This window comes from Hibiscus syriacus, unplaced genomic scaffold, assembly GCF_006381635.1.
Source record: "Hibiscus syriacus cultivar Baekdansim isolate YM2019G1 unplaced genomic scaffold, ASM638163v2 tig00112382_pilon, whole genome shotgun sequence".
NCBI lineage: Eukaryota > Viridiplantae > Streptophyta > Magnoliopsida > Malvales > Malvaceae > Hibiscus > Hibiscus syriacus.
Genome location: NW_024063318.1, coordinates 1,316,654 through 1,325,903, shown reverse-complemented (window position 1 = coordinate 1,325,903; position 9,250 = coordinate 1,316,654). Strand labels below are relative to the sequence as shown.

The 9,250-nt window shown below is 35.1% G+C and overlaps 1 pseudogene; it reads left to right on the top strand.

The window, feature by feature from the left end:
* Positions 1-412: 412 nt before the first annotated feature.
* Positions 413-9,027, top strand: LOC120178796 (annotated as a pseudogene).
* Positions 9,028-9,250: the final 223 nt, after the last annotated feature.

The following is a 9,250-nucleotide window of genomic DNA, read 5'->3' as shown; positions in this document are numbered from 1 at the left end:
TTCATGAAAACTTATCAAATAACGGAAAATAATTTATACAATATTTAATCACCAGAAAATGATTTTTGGAATTAGTTTTTCAAAAAAATGTAATTCATTTTTTCAGAATTTATCAAAATATCCTAATTTTAAATATAGATTGTAAAATGTACACATATAAATTGTAAAATAAATTAATGTTAAACACATTTCAGTGTTGACGCGGATTAAAATTGGGAAAGAAGAGACAGACGTCAAAGGTGGATTGAATATTTTATTCAAAAGTAAGTTTTGAATTTTTGGCTGAAACGTAACAGTATATTCAAATTTTAAAATTTACGAAGTAACAGTGGAAGAGCCGGCAGGGTGTTTCCCATCACAAAATTTGAAACATATATAATTTAATTAATTAGTCAAATTTCATTTCCAAAACAGCCTAGTCATTTTGTGCCTTGCCAGCTAGGGTTTGAACTTTGACTCTTTGCTCTGACGCATGGTCGTTCATCTTCCTTCTCATATTTTCGATTGAATTGAAAGCTTTGAATTCTCTTCTTTTCGTTTTGTTTTTGTCTGATGAATGATTTTCTGCTTTATTTTTCATTTGATTTGACTCCGAGCTCCCGAGATGTTTTCTTTATTAGCTGCAATCTTCAATATATTCAATTATTATTGTTGTTAAACCTGCTTGTGAATTGAATTCATGATTCTTCACTTTCGCATTATTTTATGGATTTTGCATTCAACACCATCTAAAATTGTGTTGCAATGGAAAGTCCACCCACTATTTAATTACTTGTGCTCTTTGCAAAGGTAATGAAATTGTCAAGTTCCCATGCATATCTTGTGATTCACTTGCTTTTGGTCTGTTTGCTCATTCTCCTTCCTTTCCTTTTTTTCCTTTTTCTTCATGTTTTTTTTTTATAAATATATTCCGTGCTTCTGTTGGATGCAGAAACTACTAGACTTTTAACCCACCCGTTATTCTTCTGACAAGGTGAGTAAATCCATCCTTTTTTTAGAAAAAGTTGAAAATCTTTTGGAGAGTTGTAGTTAAGAGTCCTTTGATGTCGCTCGTGAGTTGCCTACTAATTCTGCTTTGTTGGTTGGACATCTGCTTCTTTTGCAACACATGTCTGTGTTTATTAACTTACGCAATTTACTTTTATGATCTATGAGATTATATTGGCAACACTCTTTGCAATTACCGTCTTTCATTCCGGAAATAAGCTGGTTTATTCTGGAATCTGACTAATTTTTGCCTTGATTAACAGATATAGTAACTCTAAGATATGGGATGTCTGGTTTCAACTCCAAAGGATTCTGGGGGAAATAGGAGGAGGCCAGGAAATATTGGCGAAGTTTCTGTATATGTACCAGGCTTGCGAATTCCCAAGCAAGTGGATTTCTTTCAATCACTTGGTGGTCACTTGTCAAAGACATTAGTGGAACACCTTGCTGCCTTGAGAACTCGTATAGTTGTTATGGCTGGCCAAGAAGCACCTACAATTACAAGGACAAGGAGGAAAACTGCTACACAACATGGTTTGTTGCAGATAAACCCGGTTTCCTTGTAAACAGATTTTAGTAACCAGTTTTATTGATATTTCAGTTGAAAATATTGTCGACAGGGGGTTCAACATTGGCAGATCTTCATCAGGCTCTTGATGACTACTTGCCTGTGCTTTTAGGATTAGTAACAGATGGTAAACATATTACTAAATTTATGTCCTTTAAAGGTTAATGTGCTGTATAAGGCGAAGTCTAACATTGTGGTTCATTGTTATTATTATTCAGGGAGCCAGCTAAAATACAAAGTAGAGTTTATTTGGGTAAATCAGGAGGATGATGCTGAGGTGAGACTGTGGGTTTAGGTTATTGTTGTTAACATGCCTTTTATTTGCATTTTTTGTGTTGTTATTTGGTCACTCTTCTCTTTGAAGAATAAGATTTTATGTGAAGCAATTTTTTTTTTGTCAGGAAACGGCTATGTTTAATGCTTGGTATGAGGTGTTGTCAGTTTTACATTTGATGGCGATGTTATCATTTTCACAAGCCAACTTATTGCTTCTTCCAAGGACTTCTGCTGATGGCTATCAACCAAAAGTATCAGAAGGTAGATTGATATGAAGAGAGAGAAAAGATATTCAATGCTGATTATTCTTTTTGGATGCTATTGTCTTCTGTTTTCATTCTTCTGTGTAACAATTTTGTTTTAAAGTGTGAAAGCGTGATTACTGGAAAATCTGTTGATCTTTCTTCTCACCTTAGATTTTCATTCTGATTTTTGCTACAACAATCATTTCCATGGATCTAATGAGAGAGGACTTCCTTTTCTATCAATAAACAGAAAGCAAGCGAGCCTCTGTTGATATTTTCTTGAAGGCAGCGGGATACTTGGATTGTGCTGTCAGACATGTTCTTCCCCAGTTTCCATCCGAACTTAGGTGTACAAAGATGATATACTTGCAGTTAAAATTTCTTTGATACTTTCACAATCAATCCATCACTTTCCAAATTTAGTAATAATCTGTTGATCTCTACTTTGATTGTAGGAGAAATTTACCAGTAGATCTAGCAGAAGGAGTTCTTCGAGCACTTTGTTTGCAAGCATTAGGACAGGTACAAAATCTCTGAATCGATGCAGGAAAGAATTTTTAGGTTGCTTGAGAATCAAGTTTACAAATGTGGACTTTCAATGTCATTTGGTGAATTTGTTTTTATAATGAGTATAAATGCATTTTTGTGAGTGAAAATCAATTCTTTCACCATTCTTATATTCCTGTAAACACTGTAGTGACATGTCTAAATATTGCTTCACAAAGTCTAGCCTTTTTTATATTTATGTTAATACTTTTAGTTCTTATAATGTGTGGCAATGTGTTAAGAATCAATTGGCATAGACCTAGCATAGGTATTTTTATCGTCTCATTGTTTAATGTTATTTTCTTTTGGTGCAGGGTGTTGATATCCAGCTTGGAATGGCAATTGATAGTACCAAGGCTACGCTAGCCGTGAAACGAAGGCTTGCGTGTGAGATGGTAAAATACTGGCAGCAGGTATGGATGCTCCTTTTGTTTTATCATTTTAAAGGTTTTGACCTGCTAAGCATATAAGGTCTTGAATTCAGCTGTACTCCTAGTTTTTATCAGATTTGCTTTGAATTTGATTTGCATGTTTAGGTGAACCTGTTTAGGGTTACCCATACTGATGCCAAATTAATTAATTGATCAGTTTACCAAAACAATCTAGTTCTAGTTTTTATCAAATTTGCTTTGAATTTGATTTGGATTTTTAGGTGAACCAATAGGTTTAGGCTTACCCATACCAATGCCAATCTAATTAACAGGATCAGTTAACCAAAACAAACTTTACGAATCTCCAAGGTACATCCAGATCTGTGCTTGAATGTATTCTTTATCCTACACGATCTTGAGCATTTCCCTAGTGCTGCCACAAATTTATGTATAAGTCCTAGGGTTCTTGATCCTTCGCATGTGGATGTATGAATGGGTTTGGGTCCACTTGTCCTGATTCATATTCCAAAAGTAGATATTATTATTGTTTAGCTTGTGTGTAGCCCTTGTCTTATGTTGGTGATACTCTATTTCAAATGTAGTATGAATGAGATAAGGGCCCTTGTCTTACACAACATTTTCTTTATCATAGTCCCATAACAATGTTTTTTTTTTAATTTTACTTCTTTAGCAGCAGAAATCATGTTTTCCTTCATTCTTTTCTAAGCCTTTCCTGAGTCATTCTTCATCTTGTTTCAATATATTAATAAAAGTGTAGTTAGTAGTTTTCAAATAGACATTGATATTTATTTCTGTTTCATATTAGGCCCAAGATAATATCATGAATCTTCCATTATCAAATGGATGGGGTGAAAAGCATCGACTTTTATAAAATGGAAATACATCGAAGCTAAGGTACATCATCCTTATTTTGATTCTCTGTTCTTTTTAGGTCATGAGAACAAAAGCATTGTTATGTAAATATTCTCCTATTGACTACTATTTTAAATAGTAGCTTATGTTATTTTGAAGAAGTAATAACATGTACCAAACGTAGCAATATCAATGAAAGGGACATTTGCTAGACTTTCAGGCAGTATGAGCTATATTCCTCTTCTAGTTAAGAAAGAGATTAATCAGAAAATTAGACAGGGCCATCAGCACGATGAATAAAGAGAGTGGTGAATTATTGTGAGAGAATTTTGATGGACATATTTGGACTGAATTAAGTGACTGAAAGAGGAATAGTGGTGAACATGGAAATTGAAATGAATAATAAATAAGAAGAAAGTCATTTTGGGCTACAATAGTGGGAGTAGTGTTTAAATGGAAGGTAGAAAGAATCATCCATATACTGCAATTTGGTTTGCCTGTATAGTTTGAGTCAAATTTTCAATAAATGAGCATCTAAACTTGAAGATGAATAATTCTTTATTGCTTTCTTCTGGTTTAGTGGTGGGCCTCTACATTTTGTTTTGTTTTCAAGACCCAAAAATTAAAATCATTTTGACCTTGCATGGATTAATTACACAACTGATACGGTATTATGAAAAATCTTAACCCTCTAGTAGGGATGGTGAATTTCTGCCCCTTATCCTCTTTTAAGACCCCCTATATCTGTATAGATCACTTGGAGCTACACCTGAGTTTGAGCAAACATAACTATTTAGCTTTGTAATTCTACTGCATGGGGCCTTCTTTGGTATGGTGTCTATCTCTGAGATATTGCAGTGAATATTACTTTTGACTTTTGAGTGTATGATCACTTGTTTCTGTATAAGGGATTGGTGTTGCCAACTTTAACTCCAATGGCTTATCCATTAGCTATTGGGGATGTACCTAATTAGTTTAAATTTGTTATTTGTTATACCAAATTTTTTTTATGTTGCTACTTTTGTGTTACAATAATATGATCTGATGTACATTTTATTTTGGGTGGTGATTATCCTGATAATGAGAAGTCTTCTTCTGTGTTTCTAAATTTTGACTTAAAATGGGCGATTGGGTTTGGAATACTGTTATTCTTTATAAACTCTAGGATGGCACATAGGAAGAAACTCGATGGCAACTGAAAATTTAAAATTTTATATCATAACTTAGTTATAATGAGTAAAATTGGGTGTAGATCCTGAAGTTTGTCTGTAGGATAAGTATTGCTATTTTGTTATTCTATTGTGCTAGTTCTTACCAGGGTTTCAAATCACGGTTCGAAAATGTGATTTCGTCCACGAAATAGCGGTTTCGCCGCTGTCCGAGTTACCTGCTACACCTGCAATAGCGGCCGCGACGGCCGCAATCACGGTAAACCCGAAATGACCGAAAACACGACCGCAACCGCGATTTGAAACCCTGGTTCTTTCCGTCTGATATCTTTGAAATGTGTAATGTTTTATAGAAAGGCAAAGGCTGAATATTCAATATGTGCTTTATGAATTTTTTATCCAATTGATGTGAATGATAAATCCCTCTTTCCTAGTAGTAGTAATTTTTCCCCCTTTTTTAACTTTCTAAAAACTGACAGGAGCAATCTCACTGAGCCCACTTCAGATTCCGCTACTAACTGTAAGATAAATTAGAAATAGATTTTAGGAAAACCCTCTTCTTTTTATTGGAAATTTTCTAGTCAAGTCACAATAGATGGATTATACGTGCCAAACCTCTTCTTTTTTTACTTTTAAAACTGTAGGTTTGAGCTGACCTTGGTGTATGAAACCGACTTGTAAGACACTGATGCATGCACCCAATATGTTTCTTTTGCTACTAGTATACAATGCTTGTAATTATTAGGCTTAATACAAAAATAGGTGTGCAAACTATGCCTTGAAAAACGTTTGTGTCTAAAGAATTTTTCGCTAAAAATAGGTGTCTAATGTTTCCAACGTTATACTTTTAGGTGTTCGGACGTTAATCACTGTTAAATATCCGTTAAGTGACACGTGTCATGTTATGGTAATTTTAAGATTTTTTTAAATTTTAAAAAAAATTAAACAACCCCCACCCTCGCCGGATGCAGCAGCCCCCCTCCCCCCATACACCTTTTTTTCCCTATCCCCTTCTATGCCGGCTGGTCGGCGGTGACCATCACCCATCATCGGCATTGGCGTCGACCCCCGATCAAACCCCTGTTGATCTTTCGTCGTAACATGCCACCGTTTACCGTAGAGAAGCGTTCAAAGGTTTGACGGCTTTTAAGCCACTGTAGCTGTTCTTCGTTGATTCTGGCCGATTTCGACGTCCATAAGCCACACCGCCGTCATCATTCGAACCACCGTGCCATTCCGATCGAAACCCAACCGTTCGATGACGTCGATGTTTGCCGGAGATGGCCAACGATTGTTTGGGTTAAAAAATTAAAATTGGGAATTAGGGATTTGGATATTTTAAATTTAGGGATTTTAGGTCTCGGTAAAGATGATTGATCAAAAGGTGGGTGTCGATGAGTGAGTGATCATTCGACGATGACGATAGTGGCCAGATATGGCCGGCAACGGTATTTAATGGGTTGAAATGAGAGATTTTAGTTTTTTTAGGTTTTTTTAAAGAAAAAAGTTGGGGTTTTCTTGTAAATAAATTAAATTTTTTATTTTTTAATTAAAATAATAATTTTATTATTAAAAAATTAAAAATTAAACGGTAGACACCTAAAAATATAATTGATAAAACGTTAGATATTTTTAACGAAAAATTCTTTAGGAACTAAACATTTTTTGAGGCATAGTTTAGGCACTTTTATTTTTGTATTTAGCCTAATTATTACCATCTCGAGGTTGCATTTCCTGGATCATGGTGGTTATTTAATTACACGTTGAATTATACAAATACAGGCTGCAGCATATTATTATCATGGTTTGATCCTTGACGAGGGAAATACAGAAAAATCTCATGGTATGGCCATAGCTGCTCTGCAAGCTACTGATGAATATTTCAAAGAAAGTAAGAGGGCTTCTGAGGTGTTTAATGCAGCCCATCCTTTATCCAGGTAACTTATATTAGATCATTTCCAGATTTACATTTTTGCTTCCATTCACCCTTCAGCTTTTGGATGCCCAATTGGCCTTTTGTGGTGTGACATTTATCTACTGACAGCATGCTTGTTTCATGTAATAGAATGGGTTAGTTTTGAATAGTTATTATAAATTTTGGTTCATTCCAAAGGGATATTGTAGGAATATTATATTAATATTTTGTTTGGTTAGTTCAACAAATAGGGTTTTAGTGAATGTAAAAGACTAATTTATCCTTGCATAAAATCAATCATAATTTCATAATAAAAATTTCATAAAATTACATTTTATTGCTGCATTTTTTTAAAAGAAATTTCTTGTCCATTTTTTCCTGTTCTTTTTTCATTTAATTGGCCAGCCAAATCTTGTTTCTGGCACCCCATACAACTAGATTGTTCTGTGCTGCGGACTGGTACTTCTGGCAACCTTTGTCACTGACCAGAAAATCTCATCCTCTGGATGTGTTGATGGTTCCAACAGAATTTTCAAATTCTGAGGGTAAAATTTTGAATTTGTTATATGAGGGAAAACGCCCATAAACAGTTTTTCTGCCCTCCACGGTAAATATGATCTTCTTATGTGAGGGTAAAACGTCCATAAGAGAACCTTTTTTTAGTGTCATTGATTTCAATTTGCACCTAAATTACTTTATCTAGATTTCATGTCTAAAATCTTTTCCCTGAGCATTTTGGAGAACTCTGCCTTAGGCCTTCTGAGATTTGGCTGAAGTGAGTTTGCCTAGTGCTTGGAATCTTGGTTTTCCTTGAAAATGTCTGGAAGAGTTCATTGACAGCATGATGGTGCCATCAGATAATAATCTTTGCCGTCTCATTTTCACTGGAAAGTATACAGTTGTTGCAAATTTCCCAATAATGGCAGACGAGATATATGTTTATTTTGCTGCATATGTGACCCCGGTGACGGTGAATTAGTGTTGCCAACATGATTTTTATGTTTCATATATGCTTGCTTTGTTCGGACTGGCCATCTGTTTTGCTTTATACTTGCAAACCTCTCATTTTCTTCTAGTAAGTTGAGGTTTCCCGTTAGTTCATTCCGTCTCTACCAGCAGATCATGGTGGCTTGCAAGTTTATTTGCTAAAAATTCTTGATGCTTGGTGCAGAAACCCACCTCTTTGGGGAACCATGAAGTATCTATCTGAGAAAATTCCGACACACACTTCGAGTAAGGTGCGGATAAACCGAGACCTCTACTCTTATGAAAAGTAAGTGTATGGTTTCTTTTTGGTACAATGCCTATAAACTACTCAGACACCCCAAACCCCTAAATCCGAGGATAAAGAGGGCTAAAACGCGCTTGAAACTACGTCCTCTTGAATGTTGCAATAGCAACCATGCCAACCGAGCTAAGATTCGGTCGGCGTATGTGCATGGTTTCTAATTACAAATTTGACAACGATTCTTTTACTTAATAAACCAAATACAATAACCTGGTTATTATTGGTGTGTGTTATTATTCAGAATCATGGAGACAGCTCCAACTTTGCCAGATTTTGCTTTAGCATTGAAACCTGATGAATATCAGCTACCTCCGGCCGACCCCTCCTGGAATGATAATGTACACTTGAACCTTATTGGGATTAACCAGGTCAATCCTGATGAAAGATGAGATTTGATCGATTATCGTTTTTGTATCAAAGTGATACAGAAACGAGTTCAAGGGGCAAAATACAAGAGATTCAAATTAGATTGATACAGAAACGAGTTCAAGGGGCAAAATACAAGAGATTCAAATTAGATAAGCTGAATGGCAGGTGGACTTGTCCAATTGTTATTGTTTGCGTGGTCGGTGAGGTCCATCTATCTGTTCGTAGCTTTGCTTTTTCTTATTATTTGTATTCCTTAAAAATATCTCTCCCCCCCCCTCCCCCCCGCCCACCACAAATAAAATATATATGCCGAGTGTAATAAGGCCTTCTTCAAGAACATATTGCGTGTAAATTGACGGATTGCTGAAGAGCAATTGTTCTGTCTATGCCCTTGTAAACATTCCCATTTTCTTTTCTTTTTCTTCTTTCTTTTGGGGTAGTTCTGCCTTACAGCAAACAACGGTATAGAATAGGTGTAGCTGAAAATATTTATTAAAAATATGCTGAAATTATTATTAAAAATATAACATTTTTTTGTTAAGTGCAACTTAAAATGTTATTTTTTTAACATTTTGATTGAATTACAAATATTACTAAGAAAATAATATCTTTGGCCATCAATAAAGAATGTAATATTTTCAGT